At 41.8% G+C, this 18,154-nt stretch overlaps 1 long non-coding RNA gene across 1 annotated transcript; it reads right to left on the minus strand.

Moving 5' to 3' along the window:
- Positions 1-8,053: 8,053 nt before the first annotated feature.
- On the minus strand, positions 8,054-9,487 carry LOC118215722. Its single transcript, XR_004762879.1, has 2 exons — positions 9,136-9,487; positions 8,054-8,931 (listed from the first exon to the last, which is right to left on the minus strand). It is a non-coding gene; the product is annotated as an uncharacterized LOC118215722 (long non-coding RNA).
- Between the last annotated feature and the right edge of the window lie 8,667 nt (positions 9,488-18,154).

Raw genomic sequence — 18,154 nt, forward strand, 5'->3', positions numbered from 1 at the left:
GATGAAACCCTAACCCTAACCATAGATGTAACCTTAACCTTAACTCCAGTTGTAACTCTAACCCTAACCCTAACCCTAGCTGTAACCCTAACTCTAACCATAGTTGTAACCCCAACCCTAACCCTAGCAGGAACCCTAACCCTAACCATAGCTATGGCCCTAACCCTAACCCTAGCTGAAACCCTAACCCTAGCTGTAACCCTCACCTAAGCTGTAAGGGTTAGGGTTACAGCTAGGGTTAGGGTTAGGGTTACAGCTAGGGTTAGGTTAAGGGCTAGGGTTACAGCTAGGGTTAGGGTTAGGGTTATAGCTAGGGTTAGGGTTAGGGTCATAGCTAGGGTTAGGGGTAGGGTTACAGCTAGGGTTCGGGTTAGGGTTAGGATTACAGCTAGGGTTATGTTTAGGGTTACAGCTAGGGTAAGGGTTAGGGTTATAGCTAGGGTTAGGGTAAAGGTTAGGGTTAAAGCTAGGGTTAGGGTTAGGGATGGGGTTACAGCTTGGGTTAAGGAGAGGGTTAGGGTTCCAGCTAGGGTTAGGGTTAGGGTAAGGGTTATAGCTAGGGTTAGGGTTAGGGTTACACATAGGGTTATTATCCTAAACCTAAACCTAGCTATCACTCTTACCCTTACATTAACCTTAACTCTCACCCTAATCTTATATGTAACCCTACCCCTAATCCAAACAGTCTGCATAGCACGCAGGTGTGTTTACTTTAAGTGGGGATTTTGTGCTAATAATGATAATATTCCACACTGTGCTAATAGACTACTGCGCATAATTAGTTCAGATCTGCCTTTAATTTTTAATTTGACCTATCTCTAGCAGCATTCCACATGTGTTTGCTTATGATAAAACTGCCAGAACTGCGATGGCTGAAGACACTTCAACCTTTATGCAGCTGAAACACTGACAGCCAAAAGCCGTTACAGTGTGTACTAATTTGTGTTGGCAGCATGGCTAAAATAGCTGACTGTTTCCACGATCAAAATTTAAACGTCTGAATCTATTCTTGCAGTAACTCAAATCGTCATAACTTAATTTGAGATCTGAAAATGTTCTTTTAGTTAAGAACCCTGTTCCCAAAATACTTCTCAACTCCAGTCCTGTGTATCTGTCCTTATGCAGGGGTCTGTGATGGATTGCAGCCAGCACTACTATCTATATTGATCTTTATTTCTTTTTGAAAATGTGTGGGTAGCATGCAAAGTCACCTTGTGGTTTTCATCCAGTTCTGATATTATTTTTTCCTGTAACCTTTTTCTGTAACTGTAAACTGTGGTGAAAGACTTGTGTGTGTGTGCATGTGTGCATGTGTGTTTGTATGTGTGTGTGTTTATGTGTATGAGTGCATGTGTGTGTTTGTGTGTGGGAGTGTGCGCTTCTGTGTGTTTGTGTGTGTGTGTGCATGCATGCATGTGTGTGTGTGTGTGTGCGTGAATGTGTGTGCGTGTGTTTGTGTGCATGTGCGTGTGTGTGTTTATGTGTGTCTGTGTGTGTTTTATTGCCATTGCTTTTTCTCTCACATCGCTTGACCAGGGTACTATTTTAAAAAGGGAAATGTGTGCTTATTGACAATTGACAGATAAATGTAACACTATTTTAGAGCTGTTCAATTATTGACGGAGAAATAAAAACAACATTGCAGGGTAATCATGAATCATAAATATAGGGTTATGTATTTTCCAGGTTTTTCCACATTCTTCATAAATAAATGTCATGCTGCTTATTTACTTGCATTTATTTTATGTTAGTCCTTCAATAGAAATTATTTACCATCCATTTGCATTAAAGGTTTTGTCCTGTTTTGGACATAAGACCCATCAGTCTTATGTATTTTGAAACACAATTTTCATCATAAATGTCTTCAAACTTACTTCCTTTCATGTATTTCGGTGTGGTTGTTGAATAAATGTGATTTCTCAACTATCTCAATGGGGAAAAAAGGGACATTTATTGCATTTTTTGTAACTTTTAAAAAAAAAAAGAGGGTTATGTATATTTCATGGTTTTCCATGGCAACACATTCTTCGTAAATCATGGTCATGAAACCCATTTTATAGTTTTTATCTTTAAATAGCCATGATTTTCCGTCCACCTCAATGAAAAAAGAAACATTCTGGAATTTTTTTCCAGTGTTTGACTAATAGTTACAGTATACTCTGATGTATTTTGCTGATTTTCCACTAAAACACAATTTTCATCATGAATTTCTTCAAACCCATTTTCTATCATTTCCTTTCAGTGTTTGTCCAAAAATGCATATTTTTTCCCCATCGAATGAAGGATAATAGACACCTTTTTCATTTTTGTACCATTTTGGATGAAAGACTGTATCATGTATTTTCACCATTTTTGCTAAACATCGGTTTAGAAAAACATTTCCCCTTCCTTGGGCTCTATACTATATTTTAATAACATATCTGAAGTGAAACATTTTCAGCTGTTACACAGAGAGAGTCTGGAGCACTCCCAACATAGGTTCCTCAGGCAGATCCCCGTTGTTTCTCATACAGTCATCATTTTTCACCACTTATTGTGCCTAAATTGTCTCCAATACTTTTACGGGGGTGCCAAATGGGTGTACTAAATGGGGATTATATATTTATGTTAAACAAAACAATGGAAGTCTTTGGAGGCCTTTGTGACCATGTTGCAAAAATGCAACATGGGGACTGAGAGGTACTATGGCCATGTGTGTATCAGGAGACAATGGGATCACTATGACAGTATGCAATATCTGATATCTTGTCATGTTCTATGAGTTTTAGTGAATTTCATGTTTGCATCATCTTTGTGTTAGGTAGTGGGAGGGTGACGAAACCTCCCGTTGCATGCTAATGCACTGGCTACAAACGGCAGTGGACAGGTCAGGGGGCTTGACGTAAACGGCTTTTCAATTATTGATCCGCCCTTCGTGAGCCCCTTGTTATTTTGCGGTACCTGTTAAAGGGCAGTTCTTGTTCTGTACTACTGCTATAGCCCCGTGCTGTGTGTGATAGTGGAAGACCTCTCTCCCAGGTGGAATAAATACTCTCCTCCTGCAGAATAACCTGGTTCTGTCTTTTCTGGCACCTTGTGTTTCAACTGCTGAGGAAGAATGTTGTGCAGTACCTTTGAACTCTGTTTTATTCACTCACACGCAGACCTGCTAATCTCACACACTTGAGTAGATTGTTTTAGATTATTTTCCTAATTGATATCATTATTACACAATAGCACCTGCACCTCCCCAGTCCCCAAAAATACCACCCAAACACCAACTATACCCCCTATATATACACACACACACACAATGTGCAATGTGAAGGGATTTTGAATTGTATGTTAAATTCTAAATCCCTCTCATTGTACACATAGCTTAGCACACTGGCATCGGGAGTTCATCTAAATCTTTTCAGTTGACATGAATATTTTGACTTTGCTTCTCTTATTTTACATAATCATGCACATTTAGCAACTGGTAGCTGGGGTTTTTGTTTGATTCTTTTGCACACAGCCCATGTAAAGCATTTTAATAAACCGAAATATAATCTCATGGTCCTGGGGTAACAAAGTAAGCAGTCAAATATATATGCAATACAATTTAATAGATTGACTCAGAGTATTAAACAGCCCCCTCTGCATTTACAAGGAGAAGCAGCTTCTCTAGGGATCTGTGAGAAGCATTTGTATCCTTGGGCAAAAGCAATCTACTGAGACTGGCTGTGTAACCCATAAGTCTTTACATCATGTAGGATGGCACTGAAAACCGTATTTGCATATGTTTGTTTGCTTTGAAACAAAAATGTTTAGTCAAGCCTTTTTTCATTGCCGTAAGCTATGACTTATGAGAATTTTTTTTTCATTTCTACAATTGACTGACATAATCGCATGACCACAATACCTGACAGGAAAATGCATTCGCTTGCAGCTTGTATTCATGATATTTACCTTGCTTTTCATCAATTTTACATAGGTTTTCTCATGTCTTCAAAACTACCTATGGCTTCATTTAGTGTTTAAGGACTCAAATTAGGGTTCAGCTAGGGTTAGGAGAACAGTAAGTCTGAGGGTTGAGGCAAGTTTACAGTTGTGTTCAGCAGCTTGAAGTAAGGTTAGAACATGGGTTTGTTAATGAGATTAAAATCCTAATGCAATGTGGCCTAAATCTAAAGCATCTTTGTCCAGGTAATTGTTCTTTTGACAATTCTGAAGCGCTATATTTAGGCTTCAGCCAGCACATCCATTGACATGATTTTTACTGTAAGATATCCCATTTTATTGCCAACTTAATTTTTCTCTGGACATGCTTTACTTGTATATGTAATAAACATTAAGTTATGCTTACTTGTCGACAATGAGAAGACATTTTTCTAGGTGTCATGTGACTTGTAGCATTTAATTAACCTTTACATAATTCCTTCAGGCAACAGCTCTCAGTTAATGATTAATTTGTAGTCAATTATTTAGCCAATAAAATTATAGGCAGATAATAAACATGTTTCCATTGTTGTCTCTCTCTCTCTCTCTCTCTTTCTTCCTTCTGGGTTCAGATGCCTCTCGGCTTGTTGCCATGGTTTTTTGACCCATCTAATACGAAGCCTGCCCCCTCCCTCTCAGCTGAGGCAGCAGCATGTGTATTTTTTCCCCCCTACACATTTCAAGCAGACCCTCATTACCTGAGCTGCCTCAGATACATCAGCTCAAACCCACTACAGAGATGAAGGATCCAGACACAGCGCTCATCAACCCCATCCCACTGAGTCAAGCCCCCACCACCCCCACCCCCCCTCACTCCAGCTAGCGTCGCCTACTTCAAAGAGCCCCAAAATCACTCTTGTCATGCAAATGAGATGAGGTAGGCGCTGTTTTAACAAGCAAACAAAATAAGGCGATTTTAATTCAAGTGCCTGGCGGGGAATTTTCTGAAACAAAATACATTTTGCAAATACAATAAAAATGTCAAAGTGCTCTGTGACTGAGGGGTTCATTTGAATAATTTTTTTAAAATGTCAGAAACATGAAAATGCATGAAAAATATGAGAGGGAGAACTGCAAAAGGAATTTGTGATGAATGAGGCATTAGCGTTGGTCTGTTTCTCAAAAACGTAGCAGCTCAGACGAGGAGTCATAAAAGGAATAAAATTAACACAGAAAGTATATGAGGACCAAAAGGGGGTTAAAATTATAAATTGCATAGATGAATAGATGAATAAATGTTCCTTGTTGGATAAATTTGTAGCGAATATCAGATTTAAAGAAGGACCAGTAACGGGCGATACATGAGTCGTGTCTTCTTGGTACAAAGAAGGCTGCCATTCAGTGAGCGTTTCTTGATCATACAGAACCCAGAGAAATGTCCTGTTTCCCTCTCTCCCCAATTATCAGCCCCGAGAGCTAATTCCTGATGCTGTGTACTCATCAGGTGAGAGCACAAGCCGAAAAATGGTTTCGCAGAAACTCAACAACGTGATGAAAATGTCATCTCTCCGGTGCTTTGCATGACTGGGATCCAATTATTCCAGTGTTTGAGGCCGACAGGAAACTCATTAGGAGTCAGTTGACTGGAAATGTGGAAATGGAAAAGTCATCCTCGTATTTATCACATGACCTTCCTCCCAAAAAAAAGAAAAGTGATAAAAATGAATGTTTTCATTTCATCTAGTGTTAATTGTCCTTGCTATTCCTTCACTACTTTGGTTTGTGTAGACAACGTTTGTGCCAAAGCACTGATGATGCCACTGATTTCAGAAGAATGCTTCTATCATGGAGTCACAATTGATCTACATCTCCGCTTAACATCCACTTTTCTCAGTTGCTTTGGGAATGATTTGTAGCGGTTTTTGGATGGTAACGACACACCAGTTGTACCTTGGTTTGCAAAAGCAGCATACAGTAAGCTCCTGCATTTGAACCAAGGTCTGCTGCAAGTGTCACAATGCAGCCCTCTCTAGCCATCATATTTTTCCCCTAAGACATGACAACTGTGGGTCACCCAGGCTAAGACTCAACTTATTACCCGAACAAACAGTTCTTCTGCCACCTTCCACAGTTGTCAGTCAGACAGCAAATCATGCTTCTGAGTTCTGTAAACATAGAGTTAAGAAAGAGCGAGAGCGAGCAAGAGAGAGAGGGAGGGGGGAGAGAATGGGATTAAGAGTGGTAAACCAGACTGAAATATGCACTGGGAGGAACAGGAGATTACAAGTAAGCTCCAGAATGATACTGATCCAGTGGTGATAGTCCTACCTTTGTGTGGACTTAAAGGAAGCTGTGCGAGAGGGAGGACAGCTAATATCTGACATAGTTAAGGAGTAAAGGAAGCCAGGAGGTTCACTTCACTACCTGTTATCATATCAGGAGATATTTCACCTGTGGAAATTTCAGAAACCCTCCGGTCAGCCAGGCTTGGACATGAACATGAACAACATTAATTCAAGTGCTCATTTTTGTTTAGTTCATGAACTCAAAGGTACTCTCAAGCAGGGACAGTGACTATAGTGTAATTGTAAACATTTTCTTCTGGGTGAAATAAAGAAGAATGACCAGAGTCTGCATGGCGGTTAATCACAAAGTTAAATGTAAATGATAAATTATGAAGAATTCCTTGGTAATGGAAACCCCTGAAACCATACGTCATATTAAAACGTCTATGATCAAACCTCAGAACAAAGATTCAAAGTAATATAATAGAAAAAAGAATAGTAATATTGCAGAAATAATCGAATAGAAAGTTCCAATGCATGTATTCCCAATATAAATTGGCCAGATTTATCTTTATGAAAAAGAAGAGCCCACAGGAGCATGTCTGTGAATGAAACATACTTCAGATGCATTGTGGGTAATGGCTTGAAGCCTCTTTGATCAGTCATTGCTTGGGATTCATTTGTGTTCTTTCTCCCACTCTTCTCATAAAAGAGAAGTCAGGCATTGCCCTTAATGGCTTCCTTTACCGGGTCAGTGAGACGAACAAACCTTTATTAACCGTTCATGGTGCAAAACGGTTTTGTGTCCCTGTGGTCTCAGTTTTCAGTCTTATAGATTTTCTTGGTCTCAATTGTTCGCAATCTCCTCATTTGTTTGAAATGCAATGCATTTTAATGTCATTGTACAGTGTTGTCATTGGAAACAAAGCATTATGCTTTTTTTCTACACAATGAGCCTGTTCTATTACCTACACAGTATATTATCCCACCTCCTCTTTGCTCTAGAAAATGTGATCACATTTTGAAATGGCAGATGTTTTCTGATATAACTGAACATACTTGTTTGTGGATTCCACCAAACTTACCAGCAATTTCATCTACGAAAATTCAAATGAAAAATGAATTTAATGCCACAGTTATGACACCCCAAGAAATTAAACAGCATAAAATCTTAAAGACAAATATAAATAATCATCATATATCATATCATCAGACACTTTGATGAGTTACCATGAGCCACATGAATCTGATTTTGACACTGATTTTTTTAAATGAGAGATTCTCTACTGCATACAGATTTCAGTATAATTTAGGAAAGTAGCTTGAGGTCTTTAAAAGTGATTATGAACAGCTATTTCAAATTCTGTGCGGATCTTCATTTATATAACAGTGCTTTTTAAGCAAAGGAACATGTTTAAGCATGCCTCCCAGCTGACTAATGGGTCAAAACAAAAATGGAAATTGAAATCCATTAAAATGTGCAGCAGAATATTGAAGGGATCGGAGGCTACGTATACATCAAATTAAGCAAGCGTGTTTGGAACTCAGTCGCCTAGTCCACTTTTGAGCTGTCTGTGATCAGGTGACTGATGCCATTTTTTGCTGTTCAAAGCCACTCTTGTCTCTGAGGGGCTTGAAATCCATTCCTGCTGACACTTCGGCAGTGTGCATAATTATAAATGCCTGTGTGTTGAAAGGGTGGTGCTTTTGGGTGAGGGTAAACTGCCCCTTTCTATGTAGGGCTTTAATCTTGTGATACAGTTACCACTCTTTGGATGTCATTTTAACCGTTCATAATGCTATTCATTTTAGATTGAATTCATAATTAGTCTTCTACCTTTAAAAATAAATGTAATCCAAATACAGGGGACCTTACTTTCCTACAGGCAGGAAATAAGAATTAGATTGCTTTTTAATGGGAGTACATTCCCTGGTGAATTTCAGGTTTCCAGAACGGCATCACATTTTTTATGGGAGAATGGAGAGGGAAATGTTGTGCATTACCAAATACCCCATGTCTTTTGAATTATAATCCCCCACCAGCAAATGTACAGCATATGCCCAAGTTCTTATACACAGAAATCTTACAGGTACAGGCAATGTTCTGCTGGCACCTGTCATCCTTAAGGGGGTTGGGGACATGGGTCAGTTTGAAGCCATTTTGTTATTCACTCTGGCACAAGACAACGCGGAGAAATACACAGCATTCCAGCCGAGTGGTGACTAGCAACTTGTCTTCACACCGTACCAAAAAACAAGGGACTCAAGCTTTTTCCCCATCACTCTCCAAGATAAAACGTGTGTGTGTGAATCCATCCAGCGATCCTGAAAGCAGCATTCCAGTAAAGAAAGACAGAATGAAAAAAGTTGTCGGCAGGATTAGCCACAGGGCTTTACTGACGTTACCCACAGGACCGGTCGAGACAAAGAAGGCCCGCTCTGCGGCATTGTGATAAGGAAGTAATCGAATGCTGACGCAACCGGAGGACGAAATACCCCTCCCTGAGCGACCGAGGTCCCGCCACGCCTTTCAGGAAGCCCCTCGGAGGCCGCTGGGGACCGCCCCGCTCCTGAAAGGCGGTGCTGAAAGGAGCCGTGAGAGGCCCCCGCGAGTCGCATGCTGATCAGCCTGGCTCCCGGGCTCTCCTCTGTCTCTCAGCGGGACGTCCTCCTTCCAGAACGCGCGCGGGGGGCGGCATCCGCAGCCCCCCGGGACTCGCTGAAGAAGAGGCCCCTGCTGCCTCATCTATAAGTCATACCAATCTTTTTAAGAAGGTGCTAGAGCGTCTACGCTTCCTGCATAAATTCAGATTTCTTCAGTGGGGACTGGTCTAAACAAACAATAGTCATGCTTTCATAACTTTAAAAAGCCTTCATTTATAATAATAATAATAATAATAATAATAATAATAATAATAATGAAGAAGAACAAGAAGAAGAAGATACATACCAGTATAATGAAGAAAATTTGAACTGCAATGCAAATACTTCATCCATTTTCTAAACCGCTTGCTCCTTGTCAGGGTCGTGGAGGGCGGAGGGTGGGGGCTGGAGCCCATTGCTGTGAGGCAACAGCATTTCCCACTGCACCAGCATGGCACCCAAGTACAAATACTCCTAAACAATACTGACAACATGAGCCTTAACAAAGATTTAAATGAAAATACAAAAGGTGCCATGCACAAAGCATGCATAACCAGGTACTGAGCATGGAATTGCCTCTGTTATGAAACCGTTATAATCACATAGTGCTTCATGATGGCTGACGGAGACTGATATTCCACATGTCTTGTAAGATTACTGCACAAGGCCAATTGTTATCTTATTAATATATCCGTGATCCTATGTTGTCTTTAAAATTATATCAAAGGGGCTCAACTTACGTGTAGCTATATAACAGCGCGTTTCAGCACCCACATATTAGCATGCAAACGAATGCTTCTCTGCGAATACGGTGCAATCTCTGAAAGTCTGTCGTTTTTAAAATGGCATCGCGGATGATTCTGTTGTAATGACCTGTGTTTTCCCTCACATTTGAGCTGGGTTCAGATTAGCTCTGGGCTTCAAGTGGCTGCTCATCCCTCCACAGCCTTTTTGACAGAGTGCTTTACTGAATAATTATGACAGTGCGAGATCTTAATTATTTTGTAAAGTGGTGTGTGACAGTGTGGGCGCTTAGTCAGATGCCAGACAGGCATAAAGGTAATTAATTGTTCCTTGTGGGGGCACGATCGATGGTGTGGCTAATGCTGTTGTTTCACTAGATCCTGGCACCAGTTTGTAGTCCAATGAAAAATACTTTTTTTTTGTGTAGAGTATTTAAATTGATCTTTGAAATTTCAAATGTATTTAGTTTTTTTTTTTTTTTTACCCCGGAGGAATGTTTAAAAGGAATTTTTAATAAGAAAGTAATTAGAGACAGACTGTATTGATTCAATGAGTACTTGATTAAAGACCAGGGCAGAGGAACTAAAGGCCCTTTCACATCGGTACACAACCTGGATTGATCTGTTTTACTGTGTAAAGTGTCTGGGCACCTAATGCCCGGCCTACTCTAAAAAAGAAGATGAGACTGACAGCCTTGCTCTGTCTCTATTTTTCTATCTTACTTGCTCTCACTCTGTCCATTGTTGTTTGCATTTGAGAGGACTGCTACCACTGAGCAAGTAGGAGGCGCTGTCTTCTGTAGTGAGACCCTCTGCGCATCTCCACGAAAGCCCCCCTTATGCTTTGCCTTTGGGTTTAATTGCTTTAATTTTTTGTTTTGAGGTTTTTTCCAGCATCTATTGCATGCAGGTAGGCCTGGTAAATGTATTCACATTTTGCAGAGTGATTTTATGTATTGAATTCTGAATGCCATGCGGCTACACAGTAACACAATAGAAATGAAAGAACGTATGACTCACAAATTATATCAAAGAGCTCCCTGGCAGCCAACATTAGAGTCCTTACACAGCAGAGTCCATTATCAGACAGTAATACTATCCTCTGTAGTTGGCTATTGTTTGTCTAATTTCTCACACAAATTACACGCTGTCACGTAATCCTTTAACAAAGGAACGTCAATAGATAATGTTCAGAGTCGAGTGTTAAATTTCACTGCCTCTTCGCTCTCTATACTGCGTTGGACAGAGACAGCGGTGTACATGATCCGTAGGAATTCTCCTCAAAATAAAATGACACGACAGGACATTCTTAGGTTGGGGGGTCAGATAATCATTTTTCCAGTTATTCCCCCTTTTGGCTGGATATTCTGTTTTTTTTTTTTTTCAATTCCCTGTGGGAAACTGACCTTGCACTATGCAGTCCGACCGTCATTGTAAAAACGCACAATAACAAATACGTTACAATTTTGACTGCACATCTGGCCCATACCGTTGCCGAATTCCACCAGACATTTGTGAGCATGTAGATGTGAAAAAACACAACCCCTCTCCAGACAGACAGACATTCTTTCCCCTGTGAATTGGCATTTATAGAGGGCCAGAGAGCGAGATCTCTCCTCCAGGTGTTTGTCATTCCCACACCCGGCTGCCAGCTCTTCTGAGAATGAAGTCGCCAGATTGCCCTTCAGATCCCTCCTTTTGTGGATTAAAGTGGGCAATTGTAGGACTACTTTAATCCACAAAATCTACAGTAAACTTTAATACACATTAAGGGTTAGTTATATACATGAAAATGTAAATAATTTTGTTATGAAATCTCTTTCACTTCTGAGTAATCAGATGAAGACATGAAACCTCTCATTCGTATTCATTCAAAATTGGTCTTTAACTTTGACTTACACTTTGATCCCCCTCACAAACTCAGCTTGAAGAGTTTTAGTGACTGCTGAACTCGCCAAACTATGTGAAGGAAAAATATTGCTGACTGCACGTTAAGGACAGATGCTGATTGAATCTCAGCCAAGGTCCCAGGACCCCAGTCTGCTGAGTGTCCCTCGGTCGCTTGTGACTTAAACGGGCGTGCTGTTAGCGCCCGGCTCCCCCAGGGGGCTCGCCGCCAGGCGAGCGGGAGGTCTGGGGAGCGCCACCTCCGCCTGCCCCCGACCGTGACCCGAACAAACCTGGAGGCCGGGCGCGAAGCGACGGCACCGGGCTGTGATCCGGCCTCTCTGGCCTTTTTCGTGTTGACTGACGGGCGCTTGCAACTCGCCGGAGGGCCCTGGAGCAGACCGGCTGGGCCCGAAATTCCTGTGGCGGTCTGGCCTCGGAGCCCTGAGAGCTCCAGGTGGGAACCCGGCTTCTCGGGACGTGAGGGGTGTGGACGGAGCCTCTCCTGCTGCTTTTAGAGCTCTGCTCCGCAGGTGCATAGGGAAAATCAATGTTTTTCTTTTGCCCGGCCGCCTGTATAGTCACTGATGTTAAGTCGCTGCCTCGGCAATGCAGAGGAAAAGATTTAAGATTCAGCATAAAGTGTTATTATTTCATAGTGTCTCATTAAATGTAGCGTGAAGTTGTCCACTAAGGTTCACCATGGGATTTCTCAGTGTCTATCTGCATGTTCAGGGGTATTACACATAAACTTTAAAAAATTCCAAATTTCGATATAATATATATATTTGATATAATATAATATATTTATAAATATGTACCTTACCAACTGTCCTTTAGTTGGTTTCAATGAATAGATTTGAATTGAACTGTGAAGAGAAAAGCAAGGTTGCAATTTGTGCAAGATTAATAAAGCCGTTATAAAGCGTAGCGATAGGGATAGTAATGAGGTAGATATTTTCCCCACCACATGAAGTTGCAACATTCAATTAAATATCAGATCATGGCATAAATATGTTCATATGCACATATTCTTATGTTTGTATGTTGTGTGTGTGTGTGTGCATGCATGAGCACTTGACTCGTATATGCATGCAAGTATACACAGAGAATTTTCATTTCAAGGACCGACAATAATTTATTGAAGTTGTTTTATCTCTGTCCTGCCCCATATCTCCTCAAATCCAAAACGGCGCGCTTTGACTAAGTAATTCCAGCCTGTCTGTGGCGCGATAGTGAGAGGGTTCATTTAGCAGTGTCATACTGCCCGCAGGAAGAGCGATGGCTGAGCAGGCTGCCGTTCATTAATCTGAAACACATCCACTGGCGCTCCTTCCCTCCGATAACAGCCTCCGCTTCGCCACCGCCACTATCCAACCTGCTTTCATTCCCAAACAGTTCTGTGCGTGTAAACCAGGAGTCTCGAGTGCTTGTCCTAGAGAGACTGAGAATGGGCTGGCTTTTCTCCTCTCGGTTGAAGCCATTAGTTAGCTCACCTGGTTTATTGGGTCTGAAATGGTTGTGTAATTTACAGGTTAGTTAAATAGCACAACCACTGAAAACAAAAGCAACAGCCAGCCTACCTCGTGGCTCTCTGTGGCCAGGGTTGAGGACTACAGGTCTAAACCAAGCCAACATTTTAATCCCATACCTTCAGATCTGTTTGAATTAAATAGTCTTTTTTATACTCAACTGTGTATGTCTGTTTCAACCAACCCAGCCCTTAAATCCCAAAGCTGTACATCTGTTTTGACCAAACCAGCTGCTTTTTAACTTAAGTGTCCTAAGTGTTCATTTTAACCAAACCAGCCTTTTGATCTCAAAACTGAATGTCAATATCAACTAATTCAGCGTTTTTTTATGAGGGCACATTTTGACAAGAGTGAGCTGGAATGTCCCTTGGAATGGTCTGTCACTTTTTAGCCCCTTCCAAAGTCCTGAAGACAATGTTATGGGGTGGGAGTGGGGGGGGGGGGGGGGGGGGGTGTGCTAGAGCACAGTTTCTCTGACACCAAACCAGCTGACAACCACTATGGCACAATCAGTCCTTCTTTATTTCAGATGACAGTACAGAGCTACAGCCCGTGTGACCATCTGTACAGCCATTCTGTCCAAAATAATGCAGTTTATTTCCGAAAGTCAGTGCTATTTCTTCTTTCTCTTTCTCCCACCTTATCGTGCTATAAAAAACCCTGACAGCCTGTAATGGCCCCCATTCTGAGGAAAGGGTGTGTATTCCTGCTTTTTTATTTTTTTATTTCTTGAGGATCTTTCTTTTGTAAGCTTCTGAAAAGGAGCTGCACATAGTGTGTGGGGGTTGTCTTCTGTCTGTGCGTATCTGGGCTGTCTCTTCCTGCTTGTTGTTCTGAAGCTCTAACTGCCCCCACCCCCATCACTTAATGGAGCTTTTAATGGAATTTCTGTTTTTGTGCATGTTTCCATTTGACCCAGGCAGGTTTTGTATGTGATGAAGGTGTGATGATGTTTTTGATATTTATGGAAGTGTCTGTAGTTTCTCTGGAGGTATAGCATTACTGTACTTGCTGCTTTAGAATTACATGAAGTGCTTTTTCTTGCTTTTAACCACCGACTCAAAAATGTCCCAATACAAGGTCGAAGCCAGATGCTTCTCCAAGTATTGAAAATATCATTCAGTGCACAGAAAAACTTTCAGGACTTGCTGGAAACTATACTAAAACTGAAAAGATATTTTCAAAAACTATCCAGAAAGCAAACTCTCTTTAAATGACTATTCTGTGAGGGTGAGAAAGAGGTTGAGTGTGGAGTAATGGGCTCTTAAGGTGGCAGCCTTAAACACCTGTCAAGCAGAAAGCCAATTGAAGCCCATTTCATAGCGCTTCGGTCAAAAAAAGGGGAACAATATGCTATTACTATGAAATTCTGTAAGTCTTTTTTGATATTTCAATTTTATATCTCAAGTCACAACAGCCTCTTTTAAAGTTGGAGTTTAAAGATTCTTCTTAATCCTCCAATTCTCGCTGGGGTTTGTGATCGGCAGTGGAACAGACACTGTGCACCGTTTTAGCGAAATCTGAGCCAAGGGAGGGAAAGGGAGATTTGTTTCACTTTATTCAAACTAAAAGAATAATGACACCTTAAGCCTGTGTTAAATTAATCCCTGCAGCACTGCCTAGTGATTGTTTAAACAGGGAGCCTCAAGTCTGCATACCTGTACGGCTGCTTCATTGCAAGGTGATAAATATGACATCAGTCCCCATATTGGAAGGATTTCTCCCCCTTTACCTCTCTCCCTCTCTCTCACACACACATTTATATTACTTGCGGGCCACTATGTGCTACATTCCAGAAAATGAATGATTCATAAGGATTAGCTTGAGATCCAAGATTGTGTTGCAATAAAAACAACAATGACCATGTCTCATGTAAAGATTGCTTCATAATCTTCTAGTAATGGTCATTTCTTCTCTCAAGAGAGCAGGCAATCAATGGAGTGCTTTAAGTAGATGACAAAAGATTCTTATTGTTACATGGTAAATGAAAAGGTGAAATCAAGTGGGGGATCAGTTTAAAGTTGGTTTTAATTTTCTATGTTTGAATAAAGACTTCTAAAGACGGTAGGTTTGAACATGTCTCTCCGTGCATAAGCAAGTACGCATAGCTGCGTGATGGATCATTCAACCATCATTGGTCTGCTTGCTCGAAGCAGCCAATCGGAACGGCGAATGTTCGCGGCTCTAAAACAAACCAGCCGCGCACGTCCCTCTGCAGTGCCGCGCTCCCTGTGCTGTAATCTCTCCCACCTGTTAATGAAGAGCAGCTGCCGCAAACACGGGCTCTGCACATTCCACACTTTCCCCAGTTTTCATTGGAAAATGAGACGCTAATTGGTCTGTTCATGTTCTGGAAATCATCCAGGGTTTTTTCTTTTTTTTGCCCGCATTTCCTATGCGAGTCCTGTGGAAGGCAATTTCACGAGCGCTTTTTAAATGTTCCTACTGCGATAATAACCTGAAGAATAAAGCATCCCTATTGGCTGCATTTAATGCCATTCCTGCAACATGATTGATTAAATACAAAATGATCCATTAGCGGCTAATTTAATTTAACTTGCTGTATTCTGTTGCCCAACAGTAATAAATGAGTTTTCCACCACCTGGCTAATCAGTTTATGTCCTGCAGGTAAATACAAATAAATTGTACAAACCAACAGCATTCAAACTGCATGTAGTACAGGAAAAGTTTCTGTATTTTTCTAAAGCATTTATTTCTATTTTAAAAGGTGACTTTTGAAGCTGTGAGTGTTCTTGAAGGTCATTACTTTATTCTTGGTTTCCTTGTGAAAATCCAGAAGCTTATCAGGGCAGAAATTACCTTGGACAATTAGAAAATTCCAACTCTATCAAATTTGCCAAGTCATATTTTTACAGTATTAAATTTGAGTTCCTGAGTTATTATAATTAAAGCCTAAGTAAAAAAAAAAAGTAGGTTTTAAAAAAGGGGATTCAGTTTTGATGGTCACAAAGAGTTACCATGGCAACATCTGTTGGGGGAGCGGGAGGGGCCGAGCGGGGGCCAGATCGCAGCGCTGACCCCAGCGGGGTGTTTGCTGTCCAATTTGCCGTGCGGGATCTCCCAGCTCGGCTCCGGTGCCTTCAGCTGCGCGAGTCTGGCGACACGCTCGGCCCCGGCGACACATGAAGATTTATCCGCGCGGTCCTCCCCCGCTGAGCCCCGTCCCCTGCGGGCCCCGTTTTAAACGGACGGCGCGGGGACGCGGCGAGCACCGCCCCGACGCGCCGCCTTCCTGCTTTCAGCGCGGAGAGGAAGCAGGACCGAGAGCCGCTCGGAGCTCGCACCGCTCTTTCCATCTGTCACTCCGTTCGGTTCTTCAGCATTTTTATGCGCACGCATGCGCTCACGTTTGTGTGCTTGTGCATAAGCACACAATGCCTCCATGCATAAAACGTGTGCAGGGTACACACTAGGCGTACATCTGTGCAGGCACAGATAGCACACCTGGCAGCACATAATGAAGTGTACACTTACCTGCACTTAGAGTGTAGGGTATTTGGAGGTTAATAAATGTGCAGTGTTTTTCATACACTGTGGCTTATTTACCTTCATTTGGTCTGCGGTCTGGTGCATACGCCCGCAGACCCAAACCGCTTCATTTCCTGTGGCCTAACCCCACGCCCCCCCTGCTCACTCGCGTGCCATTTCTCCTTGTCTGTGCACTTTCACCCACTAAGATCCTGTGAATGGACAATAGCATCCTTCAGAAGGCCCTGCAGTCTACGGTACAGGGCCTGTGGCCGCCCGCTGCACACGTCCCTCACTGTGACTCAGCTGATATGCAGTAAGCGTTCTGACACAAAATGGCTGCCGTCGTCACCTCTCAGGTGGGGGCCATGCATTGGTGATGGTTGAGATGCTTCACTGCGCGGAGAGATAATGAGATGACCCTGATTTTAAAAATCACCTGATATTTGTTTTTCACATGTGAATATTGCTATTTCACATATGGATTTAACATTTTCACAAGTGACTTGAAATATTCACATGTTAACAGAAAATGTCAACTGGACGCAATCACATGAAAATGAAATGAAATTAAAATTTCCATATGTGAAAAGAAAATCCTTTGCAGATTTGCATTTTCACAAAAGTGACTTTTTCAAATTACTAAAATTTTCACACATGAAAACAAAACAAGACTTTAAATAGCACAGGTTACCTTTTCCCGCTCTCATTTCATTTTCATAATTCTCATGTGTACCCTTCACATGTCGGGTGTTCACATGTGGTTTTTGAACACGTGATTTTTTTCGTAAGGGGAAACACACTATACAATCCATTATTATTATTATTATTATTATTATTATTATTATTATTATTATTATTATTGTTGTTATTATTGTTATTATTGTTATCTTCATTATTACTATTATTATTATTATTATTATCATTATTGTTATTATTATTATTATTATTATTATTATTATTATTATTGTTGTTATTATTGTTATTATTGTTATCTTCATTATTGCTATTATTATTATTATTCTTATTGTCATTATTATTATATCTGCATATAGCCAGGCAGCAGCAGCGTGCCCAGGCCCAGGTGGAGACCATGTGCAGAGCTGATGGGGTGTTTCACACAGAGGTGTGAGCTGCAGACGGATGGCACACACGTGGAGAATCCCAGGCCCATCATCTGCTGACGGGGAGTTTCCAGCAGGTGCTCCGGGGCCAAGTGCGGTGGAGGGACACAAACAGGCGGGCGCCGGCGTAGCGTAGCTACACCCCCGCGGTGCGCGAGGCCACACAGCTCGCGCCCAGGCGGGGAGGCCAAAGCAGAGGTCTTCCAAGGGCAGAGGGGCGGGGCTATTCTGGAAAGGGCAGCCTTTTCACCCCTTGTACTAATTTTAGTTGCTCTTAATTGGAGTTCAGCATTGTGGGCTTTCAGTGATTATGTTACGAAAAGTTAGGTTTTAACATGTTCTTCCTCAGTCTTTCTTTCTGTCCTACTGCTTATGTCTGTCATCCTTACGCCAGTTCTTACATCTGTCGTCCTCACCCTCCCTCCACGTCGCTGGCCTCACCCTCAGTCTCTTCCCCGAGCGCCCCTCCCCGCACCGCCCGCACCGCGGAGCCCCAAAGGGTTAAAGGCGCGCAGCCCCGCCGCGGAGAGCAAACAGCAGACGGAGCGGA

The sequence above is a fragment of the Anguilla anguilla genome, chromosome 16 (genome assembly GCF_013347855.1).
Source record: "Anguilla anguilla isolate fAngAng1 chromosome 16, fAngAng1.pri, whole genome shotgun sequence".
Lineage (NCBI taxonomy): Eukaryota > Metazoa > Chordata > Actinopteri > Anguilliformes > Anguillidae > Anguilla > Anguilla anguilla.